This window comes from Oncorhynchus kisutch, linkage group LG16, assembly GCF_002021735.2.
Source record: "Oncorhynchus kisutch isolate 150728-3 linkage group LG16, Okis_V2, whole genome shotgun sequence".
Classification (NCBI taxonomy): Eukaryota; Metazoa; Chordata; class Actinopteri; order Salmoniformes; family Salmonidae; genus Oncorhynchus; species Oncorhynchus kisutch.
Window position 1 is genome coordinate 21,161,938 of NC_034189.2, and position 27,280 is coordinate 21,189,217.

The window sequence follows — 27,280 nt, forward strand, 5'->3', positions numbered from 1 at the left end:
TGCTGTTCTGAAAAAGGAATACTGTTGATATTGAGGTCTTCGTTAAAGACCAAACTCCCTTCTGAAACTAGCGATAATGTGTGGTGAATTCAGTGTACGTGTAAGTGAGGTGTTGTATATGAAAGATGTCCTTGGTGTGCTTAGTTGGTTAGCCCTGTCTTCTTAATGCCCTGATCTGTGTTTGTCTCCATAGCGCTGTCTGACCTTTGAACAGAGGCTATGTCTTCAGCCTAGTCACCGACTACATGTGTGCCTTCACACTCAAAGACCCCAAAGTACTCGACGCCAACAACAGTACCAACCACAGTACCTCTTAAATTGTTGATCATTTTATTATATACACGTGTATTATATAGGTCCTGTACAATAACCCTTCTGCTATTGTTGATCATGTATCATTAATGCAACTTGGGAACTAAAACAGCCTGCTGTACAGGTTTCTATAGACAGTAGATGCACATTGACTGTGGTAAATGTGCCCTACATAGAAAATAAGAGCGTGCTATAATGGATCATGAATGATAATAGTATAATTATACAGGCTATACACCTGACTACCGTAACATAACGCAGTATGGCAGGTATAATAAAAAGCCTCTAGCAGTCCTTCAACATGCCTACACATTTGATCAACACTATATTATCAGCCTTACCATATTTGACTAACAAATAAAAATCAACATGTACATCCATTTTTTTTAATTAACCCTCCGATTGCGGTGGCTCTACAATGTTTTGTCTCTGGGATTGAAAATCATCTCTATCTCAATCATTTGTAGGATGAAAATAAACAGAAACAGAAACGTAGCTCTGGGGTTTTTAGATAACCTAGGAATGCACTCACTATCTTTTCTGTTGATTAGAACTGTCAGCTCAGTGGTGATCGATAATGTTGAGGGGTCAAAAGTTACCTGGGAGTGTGTTAGTAAGTTAGAATGAACTTTTCACCTCACTTTGTCCCGGTCGAGAAGAGGGGATTCTGTTAAAGCAATGAAATGACGTCATGATCTGTATGTAAACTGTTGCTCGTGGTTAAGTGTCAGCACACTCCGAGAATAAATTCTGTTACCTATTATTGAAAGACTGGCCTGCGTCTATTTTATGCAAACAAGAATATTATAAATTCTCATAAAATAGATTAAGCGTTTTCAATTGATGAAAGCACATTGGCATAATTAAATTACAGTAACAGTGTGTTGTCTTAGGAGTTGTTTTGTAACGCTAGAGCGGTTTGTTGACTGACAGGTCTTGACGGAGATGAAGTTTGACTTCTTGATGACGGTGTGTAACCACGAGCACTACATCCCGCTCAACCTGCCCATGGCCTTCGGCCGCACCAAGCTGCAGAGAGTACAGGGTAAGGAGCTCCTAATCTCACGCCATGCTTCTCTGTTCTATCAGCCACCATAGAAATAAAAATGAATAGAAAGGGAGTCACCATTCAAGTCAATGATGGCATAGTGGGTGGATTGGCAGACATTTTGAGTGTACCCATGCCAAGAAGGCAAGTCAGGAAGTGTACCCTTTTAATCTGTGCCGTGATTTGTTGAGTCAACTCAACTGGCATTAGAAAAAATCCATTCCATTGCATGAGCCACATCAGTTAGCATCATTTGAATGAACATTCTACATTACCATGGCAATCCAGCATCCGTTGATAGAACATTCCAAAATACCATGGACATGATTGCATCCCAATACCAGACAGCCATTGTGAGTATACAGTACCAGTCAATTGCCAGGGTTAGAGCTTCCAAGTCCGCTCTGTTCATTCTCATTTCTAGGCGTGCCACACACAACCATCTATAACTGAGGTGCATAACTCAGGCCTTGTTCTGCAGTTTATGCCGGTTTTCCTTTCTCCCTGGTCACTTAAAGGGAAACTTCACCACTTTTCAACCTTATATTCATCCTCAATATGAGTTTGAAAAGTGGTGAAATTTCCCTTTAATGTATCAATTAATGTTACTGATGGAAAAAAAACTACTTGCAGTACAAGGACCCTTGAGGATCAAGTCTAATACAGAGCAGACCATGTGGGGTTGTTAAATTAATTCTATGAATGATATTTACCAAAGCCACAGTATATTCTGATAATAGTACTGCATGCTATGTTCATTTATTTTACTCATTTGTTTCTCCTCCCTCTTGTTTCGCTTGTGGTTGTCAGATTTGATTTCGAACGCGACGGAGCTTTTTGGCGCAGTAGGTAGGTGATGCCTCCATAACATCAACCGCCACGTTTGCAGTTTGAACGCCAACTGAGTCGACATGCAACTAACCCACTTCTGCTACCTCCTTCTATCCAGGAAACTCCTAAACTCTTCATGATTGCTAAAATCCGAACCGCCTGCTTGGACCAATGTTTTGTTGTAGCCTGGAGATTGTGACACTTGCTGTCTTTGAACGAGGAAATCGAATTACTTTTCTCTGTTTGATGTTTTGACTGACGATTTCAGACAAGGGGAGAGTATGTATTGCTGCCACTGCATGAGGGACTGCTACCATACATTCTCTCTCTATTCCTCTCTTCCATTCTCTCTCTCTCTCGTTCTCGCTCTCTATTCAACTCTTCCATTTCCTCTCTCTCGTTCTCGCTCTCTATTCAACTCTTCCATTTCCTCTCTCTCGGTCTCGCTCTCTATTCAACTCTTCCATTTCCTCTCTCTCCCTTCATCTCTTCTTTCTTGTTGGCTGCTTTTCCTTCACTCTAGTCCAACTCATCCCAAACCATCTCAATTGGGTTGAGGTCGGGTGATTTGTGAAGGTCAGGTCATCTGATACAGGACTCCATCACGCTCCTTCTTGGTCAAATAGCCCTTACACAGCCTGGAGGTGTGTTGGGTCATTGTCCTGTTGAAAAACAAATGATAGTCCCACTAAGCGCAAACCAGTAGGATAATGTATTGCTGCAGAATGCTGTTGTGGTAGCCATGCTGGTTAAGTGTGCCTTGAATTCTAAATAAATCACAGATAGTGTCACCAGCAAAGCAACCCCACACCACCTCCTCCATGCTTCACGGTGGGAACCACACATGCAGAGATCATACGTTCACCTACTCTGCGTCTCACAAAGACATGGCGATTGGAACCAAAAATCTCAAATTTGGACTCATTAGACCAAAGGACAGATTTCCACCATTCTAATGTCCATTGCTCGTGTTTCTTGGCCCAAGCAAGTCTCTTCGTATTGGTGTCGTTTAGTAGTGGTTTCTTTGTAGCAATTCGAACCATGAAGGCCTGATTCACGCTGTCTCTTCTGAACAGTTGATGTTGAGATGAGTCTGTTACTTGAACTCTTCAAAGCATTTATTTGGGCTGCAATCTGAGGTGCAGTTAACTCTAATGATCTTATCCTCTGCAGCAGAGGTAACTCTGGGTCTTCCTTTCCTAATGAGAGCCAGTTTCATCATAGCGCTTGAGGGTTTTTGCGACTGCGCTTGTTCTTTAAATTTTATGGATTGTCTTAAATTAATGATGGACTGTCATTTAATCAACGTTTCAGTAGAAGTGCCGGTTTTAGCCAGCCGGCTAATTTTCAACCGCAGTCCCTGGGCAGGTTATTAAAAACAATTACAATATAGACAATCATTGAGCAGTGCGCACACACAGAGCAACATAGGACAAGCAAGACGTAGCATACAGACAGAGCAACAGAACAAAAAGCAGCAAGACAAAATTCATAAAAGCAACAAAGTGTTTCCACACCTCACAAGCTACAGACAACATGGAAAGCGGCAACACACAGCTAGGGACCATGTTCACAAATCTGATTGGCCTTTAGCCATGTCTTCAAGCATTTTGTGAAAGTGTGATATGTGGTGCAGTTATGTGTGTCTGATGGCAGTGTATTCCAGACATGGGAAGCTCTCACAGAGAAAGCGGATTTACTAAATGTGCTTTTCCTTAACGGAACTATACAGTCACCTCTCATGGCAGATCTTGTGGATCTGCTGCCATATGTTTGGGTTTTCTGTTTAACAAAAATACTGAGTGGAGGGGGAGCCAGGCTATTTAGGATCTTGAATACAAGACATGCGTTGGTGTATTGCACAACATTTTCCCAACTCAGGAGCCTATGCTTTCTGAGGATGTAACAGTGATGATGGCTATTGGGCTTCCTATCAAGCACTTTGAGAGCCTGTTTGTAGACAGACTGAATAGGTTTTAATGTTGTACAGCAAGCTTGGGCCCAACTAGTCAAGCAGTATGTTAAGTGGGGGAGTATCATAGATTTAATATATATTTTATAAATCGGAAATTAGCTAGGTTGAATTTGGTTATTTGAATTTGTTTTTTTCACATGCTTTTTAAAAGGGAGGTTGGAATCAAGTATGATGCCAAGGTACTTAAAATCAGATACCACCTGGAGCTTCTCCCCTGGCTCAGTAGCATCTGTTGCCCTCTTTGTGAAGAACATGCAAACAGTTTTTTTCACATTGAGATGCAAACACGAGTCACTGTCCCACTTTGTAACCTGGACCATTACAGTAGTGCGTTCTTGTGCAGCTTGTTGTTTGCTCTTTGCATGCACATATATCACTGTATCATCTGCATACATTTGAACTTCAGACCCAGTACAGACAGAAGGCAGATCATTAATGTACAGGCTGAACAGGAGGGGCCCCAGTATTGACCCTTGGGGCACACCCACATCATAGCTAAGAGTGATAAGAAGGAATGATATTCCACAAATTAACTCTTAACAAGGCACACCTGTTAAATGCATTCCATTTGACTACCACATGAAGCTGGTTGAAAGAATGCCAAGAGTGTGCAAAGCTGTCATCAAGGCAAAGGGTGACTACTTTTAAGAATATCAAATATATTTTACTACATGATACCATATGTGTTATTTCATAGTTTTGATTTATTCACTATTATTCTACAATGTAAAAAATTGTCCAAATAAAGAAAAACCCTTGAATGAGTAGGTGTGTCCAAACTTTTGACTTGTACTGTACATCAAAACATATTATACAATTACATGTAGAAAGTGTTCATGGTCTCATAGGTGTTTCTCTGATTTCACTGGTTAGAAGGTGGTGGTGTTTCCCTGGTTAGAAGGTGGTGGTGTTTCAGATTTGTGAACATAATCCCTTTCTCTGATTTCCCTGGTTAGAAGGGGGTGGTGTTTTGCATTGGAGAAAAATGTTGCAGAGTCAATGTGTTCAACATGTGATGTTGTCGCATTTCTCCCTGTAATTTGTCAGGCATGTCATTCCATGAGTGAAACAGGATATCTACCATGTCACTTGAATACTACCATTCAGTCCCATGTTAAAGAGAGTGGTTGATTGAAATCATAGATGCACCCCTATATATTAAAGCAGGGCAGACTGCACCTGTTGCTAGTACCCGTGTGTATTTCCTATGTAGTGCATCACGTTGGGTATTGGGACGGTGACATAGTTTTTTGATTTGGCTCTGTACTTCGGATTTGAAATTATACAATTACTATGAGGTTAAAGTGCAGAATGTCATCTTTAATTTGAGGGCATTTTCATCCATATCAGGTGAACAGTTTAGAAATCACAGCTCTTTTTATACATGCCCCCCCCCCCCCCCCCCCCATTTTAGCGGACTAAAAGTATGGGGACAAATTCACATATGTTTATTAAAGTAGTCAAAAGTGTAGTACTTGGTCACATATTCCTAACACGCAGTGACTACATCAAGCTTGTGAATCTACAAATTAGTTGGATTCATTTACTGTTTGTTTTGGTTGTGTTTCGGATTATTTTGTGGTCAATAGAAATGAATGGCAAAGAATGTATTGTGTCATTTTGGGGTAATTTGTTTGTGTAAATAAGAATAGAATATGTTTCTGAACACTTCTGCATTCATGTGTATTCTACCATGATTACAGATAGTCCTGAATGATTCGTGAATAATGATGAATGAGAAAGTTAGACGCACATAGATCATACCCCCAAGACATTCTAACCTCTCATCATTTCAATAACAGGGGAGGTTATCTTTGGGGGGTATGATATTTATGCCTCTAACTTTCTCACTCATCATTATTGACAATTTATTCAGGATTATCCGAAATCGTGGTAGCATCCACAATAATGTAGATGTGTTTAGAAACATATTATATTCTTATTTACAATAAAGATTGCTCCAAAATGACACACTACTTTATTTTCTATTGACTACTAAATAATGTGAAACACAACCAAAACAAACAAAATCCAACTAGTTTCTAGATGCACAAGCTTGATGTAATCATTGTGTGCTATGAATATTGGACCAAATACTACAGGCGTTACTACTTTTACTACACATGTAAGTGAATTTGTTCCAATATTTTTGGTTCCCTGAAATGGGGGGACTGTGTACAAAATGTGCTGTAATTTCTAAACAGTTCATGGATATGGATGAAAGTCTGCGCTTTAAATATAAAGTTGAAGTGCAGACTGTCAACTTAAGTCTTTGTATAAAATCCAAAGTTCTGGAGTACTGAGCCAAAACAACAAAGACTGTGTCACTATCCCAATACTTTTGGAGCTCACTGTAGTGCACTGCTTTTGGCCAGGAAATAGGCTGTGATTAAGGACATGACCTAACCATGTTGACCATTGACCCCAGACCATAGCCTGGAGTCTGCGCTGACGGAGGAGTACTGTAAGAACCACTTCCTGGTGGGTCTGCTGCTGAGGGAGGTGGCCGAGGCCCTGCAGGGGTCACCAGAGGTCAGACAGCTAGCAGTGGCCGTGCTGAAGAACCTGCTTATCAAACACGCCATGGATGACTGTTACACCCAGAACAAGGTGAGGAGGAAGTGGAGACAGACAGACACACAGCTACACCCAGAATGAGGTGAGGGGGTGACAGCAGACCTGCCAACCTGCACGCATTTTGTGTACCATGCATACAATTTGACGTCAAAGCACGCCTGTATGAAAAACAACCCAATTTACGCAACAGTAGGATTCTATTTGGCACATTGTTGTTTTTGACTCATCCATCTGAAGTTGGAGCTGAGCCAATAAAACAACTTGGGCAAGGAGAAATATCTCTAGCTTTCCGCTCCAGCCAGCCCCCCCCCCCCCCCCCCCCACTGTAGTCGTACTATTTTCCTCCCTCGAGCTGGATGGTAGCTCTCCACGTCTTCCATTAATACACTGATGTAGAAGGAAAAAGGGTATAGAAAAACTATTCTTTTGTAGTTATGCCACTATTATTTTGTAGTTATGCCACTATTATTTTGTAGTTATGCCACTATTATTTTGTAGTTAGCTCCTGGAGTGAGGAGTGTTCACTGTCTCTCCTGAATCAAGATAAGAAAGTAGTCTGTTATGCAAATCCATACTGTATCAGCCCTGTAGATGCAAATAGCCAAGCATTGCGTTTGCGATAAAGGCCAGCTTTCGAATAGTGTTCCTCTCATCGTACAGTAGGTGCGTTTTGGTTGACATGGGCTGTGATAGTGTCAGATGGTAGTGTTGACCAGTGTGTTATGTGTAGTGCTGAGCGATTCGTGCTTATTGAGGTCAGTTCGATTTCGGTTAGATTATTAAAAAACAATCACCGTTTTCGATTTCGGTTTAGATTATTTGGGTTGAAGGCTGTAACAGCACAGAATAAAACAATGAATAAAAGTCCCATGATGGTAGTGACTGTCCATTACTGCTTATCACTTACTAACCATCATTTATTCACTTTACTTTACTTTAATAAAATACTATAGTTGTTGAGTATATTACATTTGTTTTATTGCTGACTTTATTATTTCATTCCAAGTCATTGTCTCATCTCTATAGAGCTGCTTCCTATGTTTTCTGACAAAAACACTATTTTTGTAGTTCTTCAAAGTAAATAATGCATACTTTTATCACTGCTGAATACCACCTATCAATCACTTTGATCATGTATATTGGCCTGTTGGAATCTACAACACCCTACTAAGTTGCACAGTTCATGTGTTAGTCATGCACATTGCCACTTATTTTGTAGTTAGCTCCTTAGCTTAGGCATCATTACGACAAAGGTAGTTAGCTACAGTGTTTATCCGACGTCTGCATTGGCCATGCAGTGTTTACGGGTATACAGCCTCTGCAGAAGCCATGGGATTTATACAATTAATGACAGCTATAATTTGAGATTGTTGGAAAACCTGTCAAATTATAATAACTTAATTATTAACTTGATGTTACTCTATTCATCCCCCCTTCTGCATGTCAGAACCAGCAGGCCTGGATCTGTCTGCTGTACCTTCCACTGCTTGAGCTGCTCTACCAGAACCTCAAGCAGCTGTCTGCCCAGCGACACACCTCCAGCCCTGGCCTGGGCTTCACCGTGAGTCCCTCCACCCCTGGAGGTCCTGACTTACTCTAGCTAGTCTCATGATATATCAATCATATATTGACGTTTTGGAGTTTTAACTGAAAATGTTAATTGGTATTTCAGTTAGTTTCCTGAATTTACTGAAATGAAATTGATCCCAACCCTATGGTTGTCCCTTGCTTTTGCAGGGTTCCAGAGATGACTTGAGATCAACCAGCTCGATGGACAGCCGCAGGACCAGCACGGCCGTCGATAAAGATCACGGTTAGTGGGACATCTGTCCTCAATGTGTTAACCCCTTATCGCTGTGTGTTTGCCTGTACGGTAGAGCAGGTGAGCAGACCCATTAGAACATCATGTCCCATCAAAATGTTGCTCTGATGTTTTTGAACCAAAACATCAGAGCAATAATACATTATTGTCCTTTTGGTTAGAACAGAAATTCTCCTTCTGCTTTTTTCCCCAAACCCACACACCACAGGAGGCTGGTGAGGGGAGGACGTGTGGAATGGAGTAAGTAAATGGAACAGTATTGAATACATGGAAACCAGAGGATCTCTTGAAACCATCTGTTTCATACAATTCCATCCAACCCGTCCTCCCCAATTAAGGTGCCACACACATCAAGAAGCACAGGGTCAACCACAGTGCAGCGCCTATATTTTTGCTGATAAATGGCTTGCTCTGGGGCACAATGGTAGTGTTAGTAATGACACATGAGGCCCATTCAATCTCCACTTCTTCTGTATCACATGGCCTGGGGCTTGAACCAGCAACCTTTCTAACCAGTCCACCTCTATAAACTCTGGGCTACCTACCGCCCACAAAATGTATTTGAGAAGCTATGTCAACATGTTTCTTTGTTCTCCCCAGGTCCAGGAAATCAGAATGGCCACCCGGTGAGGAGGGAGGACTCCAGAGGATCTCTGTTCATAGACCCTGGCACTCCAGACAGCTTTGAGGTACGAGACAGAGGGAGGGTGGTGGATTGGCCAATACAAATCAAACAGAAACAGAGGTGGTGTCCTAAATGGCACCCTATTTCCTATATAGTGCACTACTTTTGACCAGGGCCCATAGGGTAGTGCACTATAACGGGACTAGGATGCCATATGGGACACAACCAGAGAGAATGCCCTGGGCATTGTTCAGTAGGGAACATCGTAGCAACAGTCAAATATTGAATTTGATGTTTCACATCCTGCTCTTTTTAAAAATAAACATGGTTCTTATACCATGTTTTCTCACTCTGTGGTCAGACAGACAGAGAGAGAGACACAGAGAGACAGCAGTCTCATCTCTGTTGTTTTTCCAGTCACATATTGACGCTTGGGTCTTTTGGACGCTAAACTGTTGGTTCACATAGTTAAAAAGATACTATCCAGTGTCTTGACTCTGTGCCAGCGTTCTAGAAACATGTTGGACTGAGATCAGATGAAGAAAACCAGTCATGTAATAAGACAAGAGCAGATGTCAATCTGCTTTCAATCATCCTTTTTCTTACTCATGGTATGACTGAGTGCCACACTCAGCTTCTAATGATTATATTTCTTACTCTGTGGTATGAATTAAAGCCACTTGTTTTTTCTTCCTCTGTGGTGTTTTTCACTCAGCTTCACAGAAGGGGCACTGAGGTGAGACAAACAGACAGAGAGAGAGCCTGATCTCATGTTTTTTTCCCTGACAGATATTGTCAGATTTTGTATTCGAAATGTAACGTATGATTTTAGTTGAAAGTTTACATTTTAGGATTGTATTTAAGAGAGAGGAGGGTTGATACTGCCATGTTTTCTTCCTCTGTGGTGTCCCTCCCTGCCACTGTTTCTGACACCATGTTTTCTTCCTCTGTGGTGTATTGTCCTCCAGCTTCACCGGCGGGGCTCCACTATGAGCAGCAGTACTACTCTCCCTCCCATAGGCAGACTGGGCCACTATGAAATCAAAGGACTGCTGCTGTGTTTTCTTCACATCATCAGGACCATCTCAGAAGGTCAGCCAACACAACATTACATACGCCTATAGCACTGTATTATACTATAGGATTATCCAGAGATCCTATGAAATTATTTATTGTTAAAGAATTATTATTGAGTTGTATATGTAATTCTATGCTAATGTATGTATATCTATGGACAGCAACACAGTTGCTTTTTTAGTACTGTGTAGATCTGTACCTAAAATGGTTTTATGATACATACCTAGATACTGTATGAATACTTTATATTATATGTTGTCTTTTTTTCCCTATTTATACAGGCATAATAATAGAATATGTATCTACACATTTTCATTGACTCCCTCATTTGTAGAATTTCTGACTGTTATGTTGTTTTAGCGAACATGGGTAACATTCCAAATGGCACTGGTCCGGTCATTGTGTCATTTTCTGGATATTGTTTCCTGTTGGCCTGCTTGGTGACTCCGTGTCTATCTCTCTCCTGTTGTGTCTCTGTCTCTAGACACACTGCTGGCCTACTGGAACAAGGTCAACCCCCTGGACATCATCAACTTCCTCAGTCTACTGGAGTGAGTACACACAACCTCTGAGTGGATGCAGGATTACAATAGATTCTATTCTACAGTGCCTTCGGAAAGTATTCAGACCCCTTGACTTTACACATTTACCTTACACACTTATCTTGCAGCCTAAAATGGATTAAATAAAACATTTTCCTCAATCTACACAAAATAACCCATAGTGTCAAAGCGAAAATAGTTTTTTGTTTTCACATTTATTTAAAAAAAAATATATATATACAAGTATTCAGACCCTTTACTATGACTTGAAATTGAGCTCAGGTCCATCCTGTTACCATTGATCATCCTTGAGATGTTTCTATAACTTGGAGTCCACCTGTGGTAAATTCATTTGATAGGACATGATTTGGAAAGGCACACACTGGTCTATATAAGGTCCCACAGTTGACATTGCATGTCAGAGCAAAAACCAAGCCATGAGGTCGAAGGAATTGTCTGTAGAGCTCCGAGACAGGATTGTGTCGAGGCACAGATCTGGGGAAGGGTACCAGAACATTTCTGCAGCATTGAAGATCTCCAGGAACACAGTGGCCTCCATCATTCTTAAATGGAAGAGATTTGAAAGCACCAAGACTCTACTTAGATCTGGCCCCCTGGCCAAACTGAGCAATTGGGAGAGAAGGGCCTTGGTCAGGGTGGTGACCAAGAATACGATGGTCACTCTCCTCTGTGGAGATGGGAGAACCTTCCAGAAGAACAACCATCTCTGCAGCACTCCACCAATCAGGCCCTATGGTAGTGGCCAGACAGAAGCCACTTTTCAGTAAAAGGCACATGACAGCCTGCTTGGAGAATGCCAAAAGGCACCTAAAGACTCTCAGACCATGCAAAACCAAATTCTTTGGCCTGAATGCCAAGTGTCACATCTGGAGGAAACCTAGCTCCATCCCTACGGTAACGCAAGCATGGTAGTGGCAGCATCATGCTGTGTGGATGTTTTTCAGAGGCAGGAACTGGGAGACTAGTCAGGATCGAGGGAAAGCTGAACAGAACAAAGTACAGAGATCCTTGATGAAAACCTGCTCAGGACCTCGGACTGGGGCGAAAGTTCACCTTCCAACAGGACAACGACCTTAAGCACACAGCCAAGACAACGCAGGAGTGGCTTTGGGACAAGTCCCTGAATGTCCTTGAGTGCCCCAGCCAGAGCCTGAACTTGAACCCAATCGAACATCTCTGGAGAGACCTGAAAATAGCTGTGCGGCAACACCCCCCATCCAACCTGAATGGGAGAAACTCCCCAAATACAGGTGTGCCAAGCTTGTAGCGTCATTCCAAAGAAAAAAAACCTGTTTAAAAACCTATTGCTTTTTTATTATTAACCAGAGTGTCGATTGACGAGGGGGAAAAAACTATTTATTTTTAGAGTAAGTCTGTAACTAAACGAAAAAAGTCAAGGGGTCTGATTACTTTCCGAATGCAATGTATTGAGGGTGTGTTCATAAATTCACTCTGGAGTTCGAGTGCGCTCAGAGCGTGCTCTCGTCGTTCAGAAATTCATTGTTCTCAGATTGTGCATTCGTAAATTCAGTTTTAGGCAGATTGTTCGTTTGTAAATTCAAAGCGTTTCGATCTTGGAGCGTTCAGAGCGCACACTGGACACTGCTAAGGAGTAGGGTTGATCCAAGCGTTCTGACCTCACAATAGCAGTCAAGCATTTCGCTACACCTGCAATAGCATCTGCTAAACACGTGTATGTGACCAATCTGATTTGATTTGCAGCACCCAAGCTAACTGGCTAAAGTTGGCTAGCTTGCTAGCTACTTCCAGACACAAATGAGAGAATACCTCACTCTGACCATTTTACTCACCCTAGCACCCTGGCTGGTTAGGCTGTTTTCATGTTAGCATTGGTGACTGTGTTATGTCAACCATTTCATTCAGTTTTTTGGCCGATGTTTACTTTCACCTGTCATAACAACCGAGTTTAAGGCGTTTTGTAAATTCCTAAAATATCCTTTACTCTGCCACTCTCAAACCAGAGTGCAATGAAATTGGAGTAGATAGCCAGAGTGAATTAGTCACCCTTAGTCTACTGGAGTGAGTACAGCACAGGAGGTTGGTGGCACCTTAATTGGGGAGGATGGGTTCGCGGAATAAATGGAATGGTATCAAATACATCAAACGCATGGTTTGATGTCATTCCATTCACCCCGTTCCAGACATTATGAGCCCTCCCCTCAGAAGCCTCCACTGGAGTACAGAAAACATCCGTGTGGATGCAAGACTAGAATAGAATAGGTGTGAATGTAGGATTAGAGTCAGTACATTTTCCTGATTACACACCCTGAGCTGTAGTTACAGTGAAGCCCTAAAACTCGTCAATTGTCACATTTAAAAAGTCTGTGTTTGTGAACAGGCAGTCATTTGTCAACAAAGACATGTTATTAATGGCAAGTTCGATAGAATTACAGGACATAGGACATACAGTCGAAGTCGGAATTTTACATACACCAGCAAATATTTAAACTCAGTTTTTCATAATTCCTGAAATGTAATCCTAGTAGCCTTCTACAAGGTTCCCAAAATAAGTTGGATGAATTTTGACCCATTCCTCCTGACAGAGCTGGTGTAACTGAGTCAGGTTTGTAGGCCTCCTTGCTTGCACACGCTTTTTCAGTTCTGCCCACATATATTCTATAGGATTGAGGTCAGGGCTTTGTAATTGCCACTCCAATACCTTGACTTTGTTGTCCTTAAGCCAATTTGGCCACAACTTTGGACGTATGCTTGGGGTCATTGTCCATTTGGAAGACCCATTTGCGACTAAGCTTTAACTGATGTCTTGAGATGTTGCTTCAATATACCCACGTAATTTTCTTTCCTCATGATGCCATCTATTTTGTGAAGTGCACCATTCCCTCCTTCAGTAAAGCACCCCCACAACATGTGCTGCCACCCCTGTGCATCACGGTAGGGATGGTGTTCCCCATTTTTCTTCCTCATTATGGCCAAACAGTTCTATTTTTGTTTCATCAGACCAGAGGACATTTGAAAAAAGTACGATCTTTGTCCCCATGTGCAGTTGCAAACGGTAGTCTGGCTTTTTTATGGTGGTTTTGGAGCAGTAGCTTCTTCTTTGCTGAGCAGCCTTCCAGGTTACATCGATATAGGACTCGTTTTACTGTGGATATAGATACTTTCGTACCTGTTTCCTCCAGCATCTTCACAAGGTCCTTTGCTGTTACTCTGGGATTGATTTGCACTTTTCGCATCAAAGTACGTTCATCTCTAGGAGACAGAACGCGTCTCCTTCCTGAGTGGTAGGATGACTGCGTGGTCCCATGGTGTTTATGCTTGCTTACTATTGTGTGTACAGACTAACGAGGTACCTTCAGGCGTTTGGAAATGTATCCCAATGATGAACCAGACTTGTGGAGGTCTATACATTTTTTTTTCTGAGGTCTTGGCTGATTTCTTTTGATTTCCCCATGATGTCAAGCAAAGAGACACTGAGTTTGAAGGTAGACCTTGAAGTACATCCACAGGTACACCTCCAATTGACTGAAATGATGTCAATTAGCCTATCAGAAGCTTCTAAAGCCATGACATTTTCTGGAATTTTCCAAGCTGTTTAAAGTCACAGTCGACTTAGTGTATGTAAACGTCTGACCCACTGGAATTGTGATCCAGTGAATTGTAAGTGAAATAATCTGCCTGTAAACAATTGTTGGAAAATCTACTTGTGTCATGCACAAAGTAGATGTCCTAACCGACTTGTCAATCCTATAGTTTATTAACAAGAAATTTGTGGAGTGGTTGAAAAATTAGTTTTAATGACTCCAACCTAAGTGTATGTAAACTTCCGACTTCAACTGTATTTGTCCATCTGAGGAACCCTCTGAACTTAAAATGTTATGTTGGGTTGATGATTGACACTTTATAGCTGAGGGTTTTTGTTCTCAAGGTTTTTTTCTCTGTCATACAGTAGGCTAACCTATAACTGTCACTTATCAAGTGAGCTATATTGTTGTCCTATTTGCACACCACTAAGTAAAAAAAAGTGTTATTTAACTAGGCAAGTCAGTTAAGAACAAATTCTTTTTTTGACGGCCTAGGAACAGTGGCTTAACTGTCTGTTCATGGGCAGAACGACAGATTTGTACCTTGTCAGCTCAGGGGTTTGAACTTGCAACCTTCCGGTTACTAGTCCACCACTCTAACCACTAGGCTACCCTGCCGCCCCAGGTATCATCCAATAGCATTGAGGAGTATACCACCTCAGTCACCTGCTTCATCAATAAATGCATCGATGACATCGTCCCCACAGTGACCGTAGGTACATTTACCAAACAGAATCCATGGATTATAGGCAACATCCGAGCTAAAGGCTAGAGCTGCCGCTTTCAAGGAGCGGGACACTAATCCAGATGCTTATAAGAAATACCGCTATTCCCTCAGACGAACCATCAAACAGGCAACACATCAATACAGGACAACGATGGAATGCTACTACACTGGCTGGGAGACTCGTCGGATGTGTCAGGGCTTGCAATCTATGACAGACTACAAAGGGAAACCCACCCGCGAGCTGCACAGTGATGCGAGCCTACCAGACGGGCTAAATACATTATTTTGCTTGCTTGGAGGCAAGCAGCACACTGATCCTCAACACGGGGGCCACTCAGGGGGTGCATGCTTAGTCCCATCCTGTACTCCCTGTTTACCCACGACTGCGTGGCCAAGCACGACTCAAACACCATCATTAAGTTTGCTGATGACACACCAGTGGTAGGCCTGATCACCGACAGGGAGGAGGTCAGAGACCTGGCAGTGTGGTGCCAGGACAACAACCTCAATGTGAGCAAGACAAAGGAGCTAACCATGGACTACAAGAAAAGGAGGGCCTAACGTGCCTCCATTCACATCGACAGGACTGTAGTGGAGCGGTCGTGAGTTTAAGTTCCTTGGTGTCCACATCCCCAACAAGCTATCATGGTCCAAACACACCAAGACAGTCTTGAAGAGGGCACTACAATGGCTTTTCCCCCTCAGGAGACTAAAAAGATATGGCATGGGTCTCCAGATCCTCAAGAAGTTCTACAGCTGCACCATTGAGAGCATCCTGACCGGTTACATCACTGCCTGGTATGGCAACTGGTCGGCATCTGACGGTAAAGCAACACAGATGTTAGTGCATATGGCAATGCATGGGGCAATGCTTTCTGCCATCCAGGACCTATATACTAGGCGGTGTCAGAGGAAGGCCCAGAAAATTGTCAAAGACTCCAGTCACCCATGTCATAGACTGTGCTGTCTTCTACCACACGGAAAGCGGTACCGGAGCACCAATTCTAGTTCCAAAAGGCTTCTTAATAGCTTTTACCCCAACCTATAAGACTGCTGAACAATTAATCAAATGGCCATCCGGACTATTTGCATTGATACACCCCCCCCCCCCCCCCCCCCCCCTTGTTTTTACACTGCTGCTGCTCACTGTTTATTATCTATGCATAGTATCTTTACTCTTACCTATATGTACAAATTACCCTGACCCACCTGTACCCCCGCACATTGACTCTGTACTAGTACCCCCTGTATATAGCCTCCACATTGACTCTGTACTAGTACCCCCTGTATATAGCCTCCACATTGACTCTGTACTAGTACCCCCGGTATATAGCCTCCACATTGACTCTGTACTAGTACCCCCTGTATATAGCCTCCACATTGACTCTGTACTAGTACCCCCTGTATATAGCCTCCACATTGACTCTGTACTAGTACCCCCTGTATATAGCCTCCACATTGACTCTGTACTAGTACCCCCTGTATATAGCCTCCACATTGACTCTGTACTAGTACCCCCTGTATATAGCCTCCACATTGACTCTGTACTAGTACCCCCTGTATATAGCCTCCACATTGACTCTGTACTAGTACCCCCTGTATATAGCCTCCACATTGACTCTGTACTAGTACCCCCTGTATATAGCCTCCACATTGACTCTGTACTAGTACCCCCTGTATATAGCCTCCACATTGACTCTGTACTAGTACCCCCTGTATATAGCCTCCACATTGACTCTGTACTAGTACCCCCTGTATATAGCCTCCACATTGACTCTGTACTAGTACCCCCTGTATATAGCCTCCACATTGACTCTGTACTAGTACCCCCTGTATATAGCCTCCACATTGACTCTGTACTAGTACCCCCTGTATATAGCCTCCACATTGACTCTGTACTAGTACCCCCTTTATATAGCCTCCACATTGACTCTGTACTAGTACCCCCTGTATATAGCCTCCACATTGACTCTGTACTAGTACCCCCTGTATATAGCCTCCACATTGACTCTGTACTAGTACCCCCTGTATATAGCCTCCACATTGACTCTGTACTAGTACCCCCTGTATATAGCCTCCACATTGACTCTGTACTAGTACCCCCTGTATATAGCCTCCACATTGACTCTGTACTAGTACCCCCTGTATATAGCCTCCACATTGACTCTGTACTAGTACCCCCTGTATATAGCCTCCACATTGACTCTGTACTAGTACCCCCTGTATATAGCCTCCACATTGACTCTGTACTAGTACCCCCTGTATATAGCCTCCACATTGACTCTGTACTAGTACCCCCTGTATATAGCCTCGTTATTGTTATTTGTGTTCCTTGAATTTTTTAAACTTGTTTTAGTAAATATTTTCTTAACTGTGTTGTTGGTTAATGGCTTGTAAGTAAGCATCTCACCATAATAATAATTCACCACCTGTTGTATTCGGGGCATGTGACATATAAAATGTGATTTCATTATATGACTGCTTCACCAGTGGAGTCGCAGCGACTTTTAGAAGCTGTGAAATTTTTCAAATTGCTCAATTTGATTTGACAGAGAGGAAGGAAACCGCACAGGCATTTCACCATGAGGCCAATGGTGACATTTAAACAGAGTTTAATGGCTGTGATATGAGAAAGCTGAGGATGGATCAACATTGTAGTTACTCCACAAAACTAACCTAACTGACAGAGTGAAAAGACGGAAGCCTGTACAGACTAAAAAATATTACAAAACATGCTTCCTGTTTGCATGTTATGGGTATGCTTGTAAATGTTAAGGACTGGGGAGTTTCTCAGGATAGAAAAATAAATGGAATGGAGCTAAGCACAGACATAACGCTAGAGCAAAACCTGGTTGAGTCTGCTTTCCACCAGACACTGGAAGATTAATTTACCTTTCAGCAGGACAATAACCTACAGGGCCAAACACAAGGCCAAATCTACATTGGTCGCTTACCCAGAAGACATTGAAAGTTCCAGAAGTGGCCGAGTTACATTTTGTTCAACTTAAATCTGCTTGAAAATCTATGGCACGATTTAAATGGCTGTCTAGAAATGATCAACAACCAATTTGACAGAGCTTGAAGAATTTTGAAAATAATAATGAGCAAATGTTGCACAATCCAGGGGTGGGAAGCTCTTAGAAACTCTTAGAAACTGAAGACTCACAGCTGTAATAACTGCCAAAGGTGATTCTAACATGTATTGACTCATGGGGTTGAAGACTTATCTAATCACTATATTGGTGTTTTAAAAATGTATTTGTTTGTACAAATGGTTATCATTTAACAGTAGAAGACAAATTCAGAGTATTTTGTGTAGATCATTGTCAAAAAATGACATTTTAAATCCATTTGAATCTCACATCACAATTTGGAGAAAGCCAAGGGGAATACTTTCTGATGGCACTGTATATACAGTAGAGGGTCAGTTCCAATACCATATTTACAATGTGCAGGGATACTGGAGTTAGAGGTAGAAACTGTACCACCTGGTGTCAGTTGCAGAGGGAGGTGTTCAGTCAGTGTCTTAAGCTTGGAAGGGGCAATGGTGTTGAACGCTGAGCTCTAGTGAATGAACAGCATTCTCACATCGAGTTTTGATTTCCTGCTACTCCATTAAGGGCCGTGTGACTCTGTGTGCGGCTCTGTGCAATGAGGTTCTGAAGTGCTGTGTGTCTAAGATGGGTCTGCTGCGGGCCGAGGCCTCCGCTCTACTCTACCTGCTGATGAGGAACAACTATGATTACACCAAGAGGAAGACCTTCCTACGCACTCACCTGCAGGTCAGCTATTGTAACATGGATGGGCAGGTGGGTTGGATAGATGAATACATAAATTAACACACCAAGAGGATAACCTTCCTATGCACTCACCTACAGGTCATATACAACATCCCCGTGAACGGCAAGGAACTGCCAGCTGTCACTGATTTGTTTATTTAACTGCACAATGCAATACTGATTCTGTTATTGCATCATCAGCAGTCCATCACTGGTGTGCCTATGAACATCTAACTAAGTTTCAAAGCACTTCATGTTATGTCAAAGTAACACTATACCCAACCCATGAGTCCTCTCTGTGCGGTCTCAACCATTTAGCATGCACAAACTCCCCTCACACAAATATATTTAACGTGCATAAACAATGAACAGTCACTAAGAATGGCTATGAACCAGTTGGAAACTCATTTGAAGTCCAAGCAGATTTAACGTCACAGCACTGACATTGCTTTGATCATCTGACCAAAGAATGTGAGAAGTTCAAATACAGACCAGCTGTTTAGTTTCCCAAACTCCTCTAACAATCGTCTATGTGTCAGAAACCATTCTCAATGCTTCCATAAGCCGTCAAGGGACATATTCATTCATTTCATTATCCATGGTGAAAATGGGCTCCAATTTCCATCTCATAACTCATCCAGTTGGACAGCCAGAGCGCTGTGTGTGTGTTTGTGGTTATTGTATTTAGGGTTGGAACAGTCCACTCCTTTTTGTATTTTTATTGGACATGACAGTGGGAAAGGAAGGAGCAAATAGAGTGCAAGTGCAGTCGGTCGGATTTGATTCAGAAGCAGCAGCTTAGAGCGCTGGACCACCCCAGGCCAGGGGTGTGGGTGTTAACATCGGTTCCCCCTTCATCTCGCTTTCTGCCTTCTCCCACATTTAAAAAAATACTAGTATACTAGGGCTGTGACCATACCAGTATCGCACTATTGTTTCCATGGCAAAAATGAAAAATCAAAGCAGACCAAACTCTTTGGTCCTTTAAAAACCTGATGTATGTCAAATACTGTGTGCTATAGCATGGACAATAAATACATGTGACTGGATGACAACATAATGATGTTTGTTTCCAACATTAGGGCTGTTTCCCTAAAGAAGTTATATCTACTTTCTGTGTTGTTTCCTTGCCATGAGACTGATACTGTTATCGTTCCGAAACTTTAGTATACTATGGTATAAATACTATAGTATTCACTGTAGTGTTTCTGCAGACTACTGTAGTATACTGTAGCGTTTACACTTAACTATAGTATAAATACTCTGGTTAAAAAAAACGATTATATACTAAAGTAATTAATGTTGTGTTTTGTTTTTTGTTGTATTATCATTGACATTGAAGTGGAGGCTTTCTCCTTGAGGAAACCTACTGGAGAAAAGAGAACATTTTCCATAACTTGTAGGTAGGACTGGGTTCTGAATGGATAGTTCAGAGCTTCTGCTCTTTTCCATAACCTGTAGGTAGGACTGGGTTCTGAATGGATAGTTCAGAGCTTCTGCTCTTTTCCATAACCTGTAGGTAGGACTGGGTTCTGAATGGATAGTTCAGAGCTTCTGCTCTTTTCCATAACCTGTAGGTAGGACTGGGTTCTGAATGGATAGTTCAGAGCTTCTGCTCTTTTCTATAACCTGTAGGGAAAAACAATATTTGGCACAAATTGGGATATGTGAGAGGGGAATGGGCAACTTTACACTTTTATAACTGAAGTAAATACAAAAGTTTTTGTGGACTGTGGTGTTTTTGCAGACATTACTGTCGTGTTTACTACAGTTTTTTTGTGAATAATACTGTAGTATTTACTATAATATCCTACAGTATACTACACATGATTGAAGGATACTACCGTGTGTATTATAGTATACTTCAGTTTACTACAGAATTCAATAGAAAGTACTGTAGTATTCTATAGTAAACTGTAATCTCTTTTCATGTGGGCTGGTGTAGATCATCATCGCAGTGAGCCAGCTGATCTCAGATGTGGCGCTGACCGGTAGCTCCCGCTTCCAGGAGTCCCTCTCCATCATCAACAACTTTGCCAACAGCGACAAAGCCATGAAAGTAAACAGTTAGGAAAAGCTTGTAATGCATATTTGCTGTAGGTGGTTATGAATTAGCTCCCAGGGTTACGTAATTGCTAGGCTTTATCTTGTAAGGCTAACACTGTCTTGAGTCTCCATCGTCAACAACTTTGACAACAGCGACAAAAGCAAGGTAACCCTCCACTCTTAGGAAAAAAATTACTAAAGGGTTCTTCGGCTGTCCCCATAGAAGAACCCTTTTTAATTCCAGGTAGAATCCCTTTTAGTTTCAGCTAGAACCCTTTTGGGTCCGTGTAGAACCCTCTGTAAGCAGAGGTTTGCTTTATGCCCTTTCTATGCCCTTCAAATACCTAAGTTAACTGGTTTTTCCATCCCCTCTGATCTGTTGATCACCCGGTAGACATCATCATCGTCATAAAACAACAACTAGTTCTCCAACAGTGACAAAGCAGCTGTGTAGCTAGCCTAGGGTAGAGTACAGAAACCACCACAATCTCTCCATATCCCAGTCTGTTGGACGACGCAATCGCCATTGCATTGCACACTACCCTATCCCACCTGGACAAGTGAAATACCTATGTAAGAATGCTGTTCATCGACTCCAGCTCAGCTTTAAAACATGTAGTGCCCTCCAAGCTCATCACTAAGCTCAGGGCCCTGGGTCTGAACCCCTCCTTGTGCAACTGCGTCCTGGACGTACTGACGGGCCGACCCCAAGTGGTGAAGGTAGGCAACAACACCTCCGCCACAGGGGCACATGCTCAGCCCCCTTCTGTACACCCTGTTCTCCCATGACTGCGTGGCCATGCACGTCTCCAACTCAATCATCAAATTTGCTGACGACAACAGTGGAAGTCCTGATTACCAACAATGATGAGACAACCTACAGGGAGGAGGTGAGAGCCCTGGCAGAGTGGTACCAGGAAAATAACCTCTCCCTCATCTTCAACAAAAAGAAGGAGCTGATTGTGGACTACAGGAGACAGCAGACAGAGAATGCCCCCCATTCACATTGACAGAGCCGTAGCGGAAAGGGTCTAAAGCTTCAAGTTTCACGACGTGCACATCACTGACGACCTGAAATGGTCCCGTCACTCAGACAGTGTGGTAAAGAGGGTGCAAAAGGACCTCTTCAACCTCAGGAGGCTGAAGAAAAATTTGGCTTGGCCCCTAACACCCTCACAAACTTCTACAGATGCACCATTGAGAGCATCCTGACAGGCTGTATCACCGCCTGGTACAGCAATTGCACCGTCCACAACTGCAGGGCTCTCCAGAGGTGGTCAGCCCAACGCATCCCCGTGGGCACACTGTCTGCCCTCCGGGTGGCTGAGGACCTTGGTTATCTTTTTGGCCTTCCTGTGACATCGGGTGATGTACACTCGATGTCACAGGAAGGCCAAAAAGATAATCAAGCTCCTCAGCCACCCGAGCCACAGCCTGTTCACCCCGTTACCATCTAGAAGGAGCAAGACAGTACAGGTGCATTAAAGCTGGAACTGAGAGTCTGACAAACAGCTTCTATCAGATTGTTAAACAGTCACCACTAGCCAGGCTCCACCCAGTACCCTACCCTGAACTTTAGTCACTGTTACTAGCCGACTACCACCTGGTACTCTGTTCTGCACCTTAGAGACTGCTTTGCCCTATGTACAGTATATAGTCGTTAAACACTGATCACTTTAATAATGTTTACATACTGTTTTAACCACTTTATATCTATATAACTACTGCTGTACACACCTTTTCTATTCATATACTATCTATGTCTATAGACACCATTGTTATATATTTATATTCCGGACTCTTTCTTTTTACTTTTTGGATTATGTGCGTATTGATTTGTATTTCTAGGTTACTGCACTAGAAACACAATAATCCTGCTGCACCTGCGATAACATTGGAAATCTGTGGACATGACCAATATACTTTGATTTGAAACAGTCCTGCTGTAATGAGTTCAACAAGAGTGTCAAAGGGACATGCAGTGCATTTGGAAAGTATTCAGAGCCCTTGACTTTTTCCATATTTTGTTACGTTACATTTGGGGAGTTTCTCCCATTCTTCTATGCAGACCCTCTAAAGCTCTGTCAGGTTGGCTTGTGAGCGTCGCTGCACAGCTATTTTCAGGTCTCTCCAGAGATGTTCAAAAGTGTTCAAGTCCAGGCTCTGGCTGGGCTACTCAAGGACATTTAGAGACTTGTCCCAAAGCCACTTCTGCCTTGTCTTGGCTGTGTGCTTAGGGTCATTGTTCTTCGTTTTCCTTCGACCCAGTCTGAGGTCTTGAGCGCTCTGGAGCAGGTTTTCATCAAGGATCTCTCTGTACTTTTCTCCGTTCATCTTTCCCTCGATCCTGACAAGTCTCCCAGTCCCTGCCGCTGAAAAACATTCCCACAACATGATGCTGCCACCACCATGCTTCACCGTAGGGATGGTGACAGGTTTCCTCCATACGTGACCCTTGGTTTTCAGGCCAAAGAGTTCAATCTTGGTTTCATCAGACCAGAGAATCTTGTTTCTCATGGTCTGAGAGTCCTTTAGGTGCCTTTTGGCAAACCTCCGTGCCTTTTACTGAGTAGTGGCTTCGACCTGGCCTCTCTACCATAAAGGCCTGGTTGGTTAAGTGCTGCAGAGATGGTTCTCCTTCTGGAAGGTTCTCCCATCTCTACAGTAGAACTCTGAAGCTCTGTCAGAGTGACCATTGGTTCCTGGTCACCTCCCTGACCAAGGTCTTTCTCCCCTGATTGCTCAGTTTGGCCGGGCAGCCAGCTCTCATGAGTCTTGGCCAAACTTCTTCCATTTAAGAATGATGCAGGCCACTATGTTCTTGACGACCTTCAATGCTGCAGAAATATTTTTGTACCCTTTCCCAGATCTGTGCCTCGACACAATCCTGTCTTGGTGCTCTACAGACAATTCCTTTGACCTCATGGCTTGGATTTTGCACTGACATGCACGTCAACTGTGGGACCTTATATAGACAGGTGTGTGGCTTTCCAAATCATGTCCAACCATTTGAATTTACCACAGGTGGACTCCAATCAAGTTGTAGAAACGTCTGATGATCAATGGATACAGGATGAACCTGAGCTCAATTTTGAGTGTCATGGCAAAGGGTCTGAAAACTTATGTAAATAAGGTATTTCTGTTTTTATTTTTAATACATTTGTAGAACATTGACAAAAACTTGTTCTCGCTTTGTCATTATGGGGTAATCCATTTTAGTGTAAGGCTGTAAATTAACAAAATGTGGAAAAAGTCAAAGGGCCTTCTGAATGCACTGTATATACTGCCTTGGCTGTGCTCTTTTAATGAGTGATACAGTTGTTTGTTCCGCGGTCAGATATTCACCATACTGTTGTCTTGGAGTAGGATACGCGGCTTGGAAAGGGAGATTTTTTCATAAGACGTGTAAAGTATCAAGGTATCAAAAGTACCATTCTGTAATCGCTTGAAATGTAAATATGTCTGAGGTGGTTAAGACGCGTGGTAGCGCCCAGAGCTAGCCTAATGCCGAGGCTTTAGCTCATTGGGCTAACACAGTCTTGAGTCGAGCAGATGACCAGGATGCTTTCTGACTTTGCCTGTGAATACACTTAAGTCTTACTAGATATGAGTAGCTGCTATATTACTCAGATGCAGATCCACTGTGAAGGATGGGAAATGTGTTCTGCTAATGTTTTGTAAATTACCAACTGTCGGTGCTGTTCCAGTTATGTTTATCTGAGGATGAATAAATTAGCACACTCCCTAGTACAGAATGGCTACCAGTAACCCTCAGGCTGTGCTGTGCTTCGTGTGTGTGTGTGTGTGTGTGTGTGTGTGTAGTCGACAGCGTTCCCTGGGGATGTGAAGGGACTGACCAAGCGTATCCAGACGGTGCTGATGGCCACGGCACAACTGAGGGAGCATGAAAAGGACCCAGAGATGCTGCTGGACCTGCAGTACAGCCTGGCTCGCTCCTACGCCTCCACCCCCGAGCTGCGACGCACCTGGCTGGATAGCATGGCCCGGGCACACATCAAGAACGGAGACCTCTCTGAGGTACAGTCAATTATGTACAGAAACATGTACAGTACCAGTCAAAAGTTTTGACACACCTACTCATTCAATGTTTTTTCTTGTTTTTTACTATTCTCTACATAGTAGAATAATAGTGAACACATCAAAACTTTGAAATAACACATATGGAATCCTGTAGTAAATAGAAAAGTGTTCAATAAATAAAAATATATTTGAGATTCTTCAAAGCAACCACCCTTTGCCTTGATGACAGCTTTGCACACTCTTGGCATTCTCTCAACCAGCTTCATGAGATAGTCAAATGGAATGCATTTCAGTTAAACTGTGCCTTGTTAAAAGTTCATTTGTAGAATGTATTTCCTTCTTAATGCATTTCAGCCAATCAGTTGTGTTGCGACAAGGTAGGGGTGGTATACAGAAGTTAGCCTTATTTGGTAAAAGACCAAGTCAATATTATGGCAAGAACAGCTCAAATAAGCGGGCTGTCGTGCCTTTTACTGAGGAGTGGCTTCAACCTGGCCTCTCTACCATAAAGGCCTGGTTGGTTGAGTGCTGCAGAGAAGGTTATCCTTCTGGAAGATTCTCCCATCCAAAGAGGAACACTGGAGCTCTGTCAGAGTGACCATCAGCTTCTTGCTCACCTCCCTGACCAAGGCCCTTCTCACCTGATTGCTCAGTTTTGCCGGACGGCCAGTTCTAGGAAGAGACTTGGTGGTAAAACATTTCTTCCATTTAAGAATGATGGAGGCCACTGTGTTCTTGGGGACCTTCAACTGCTGCAGAAATGTTTTCTACCCTTCCCCAGATCTGTGCCTCGACCCAATCCTGTCTCTGAGCTCTACGGACAATTCCTTCATCCTCATGGCTTGGTTTTTGCTCTGATGTGCACTGTCAACTGTAGGACCTTATATAGACAGGTATGTGCCTTTCAAAATCATGTCCAATCAATTGAATTTACCACAGGTGGACTCCAATCGAGTTGTAGAAACATCTCAAGGATGACTAATGGAAACAGGATGCACCTGAGCTCATTTTCGAGTCTCATAGCAAAGGGTCTGAATACGTACATTTATGTAAAAAATATATAAATTGGCAAAAATTCAAAAAACCTGTTTTTGCTTTGTCATTATCGGATATTGTGTGTAGATTGTTATTTCATCCATTTCATAATAAGGCTGTAAGTACCAAAATGTGGAAAAAGGGAAATGGTCTGAATACTTTCCAAATGCACTGTGGGGATGACGTCGTCGATGCACTTATTAATGAAGCCCGTGACTGATGTGGTTAACTACTCAATGCCATCGGATGAATCCCAGCGCATATTCCAGTCTGCTAGTGAAACAGTCCTGTAGAGTAGCATCTGCTTCATCGCACCACTTCCGTTTTGAGCGCGTCACTGGTACTTTCTGTTTGAGTTTTTCCTTGCAAGTAGGAATCAAGTGTATAGAGTTATGGTCAAATCTGCGAAATGGAGGATGAGAGAGAGCTTTGTATGGTTTTTCTGTGTTTGGTTGTAAGATTTTTTTCCACCTTTTAGTTGACATGCTAGTAGAAATTAGGTAATATGAATTTCAGTTTTCCTGCATTAAAATCACCGGCCACTAAGAGCTCCGCGTTTGGATGAGCATTTTCTTGTTTGCTTATGATCCTATGCAGCTCGTTGAGTGCGGTCTTACTGCCAGCATCGGTTTGTGATGGCGACTTATCATGAGGTATTCTAACTCACGCGAGAAGAACCTAGAGACTTCCTGAATATTAGAGATTGCGCACCAGCTGTTGTTAACAAAGAGACACACACGACTCTTTCAACTGACCTGAGCCCTAGGACCATGCCCCAGGACTACCTGACATGATGACTCCTTGCTGTCCCCAGTCCACCTGGCCATGCTGCTGCTCCAGTTTCAACTTCCACCTGACTGTGCTGCTGCTCCAGTTTCAACTGTTCTGCCTTATTATTATTCGACCATGCTGGTCATTTATGAACATTTGAACATCTTGGCCATGTTCTGTTATAATCTCCACCCGGCACAGCCAGAAGAGGACTGGCCACCCCACATAGCCGGGTTCCTCTCTAGGTTTCTTCCTAGGTATTGGCCTTTCTAGGGAGTTTTTCCTAGCCACCGTGCTTCTACACCTGCATTGCTTGCTGTTTGGGGTTTTAGGCTGGGTTTCTGTACAGCACTTTGAGATATCAGCTGATGTACGAAGGGCTATATAAATAAATTTGATTTGATTTGACACACACCTCCCCCTTGAGCTTATCCGACGCTGCTGTTCTGTCAATGCATAGAAAAACCTTGTACTTGTTCAGCCACGAC

The 27,280-nt window shown here is 42.8% G+C and overlaps 1 pseudogene; it reads left to right on the forward strand.

The window, feature by feature from the left end:
• The window catches only part of LOC109906245 (dedicator of cytokinesis protein 11-like), an 84,105-nt pseudogene that overhangs the window by 19,772 nt on the left and 37,053 nt on the right, over nt 1–27,280 (forward strand).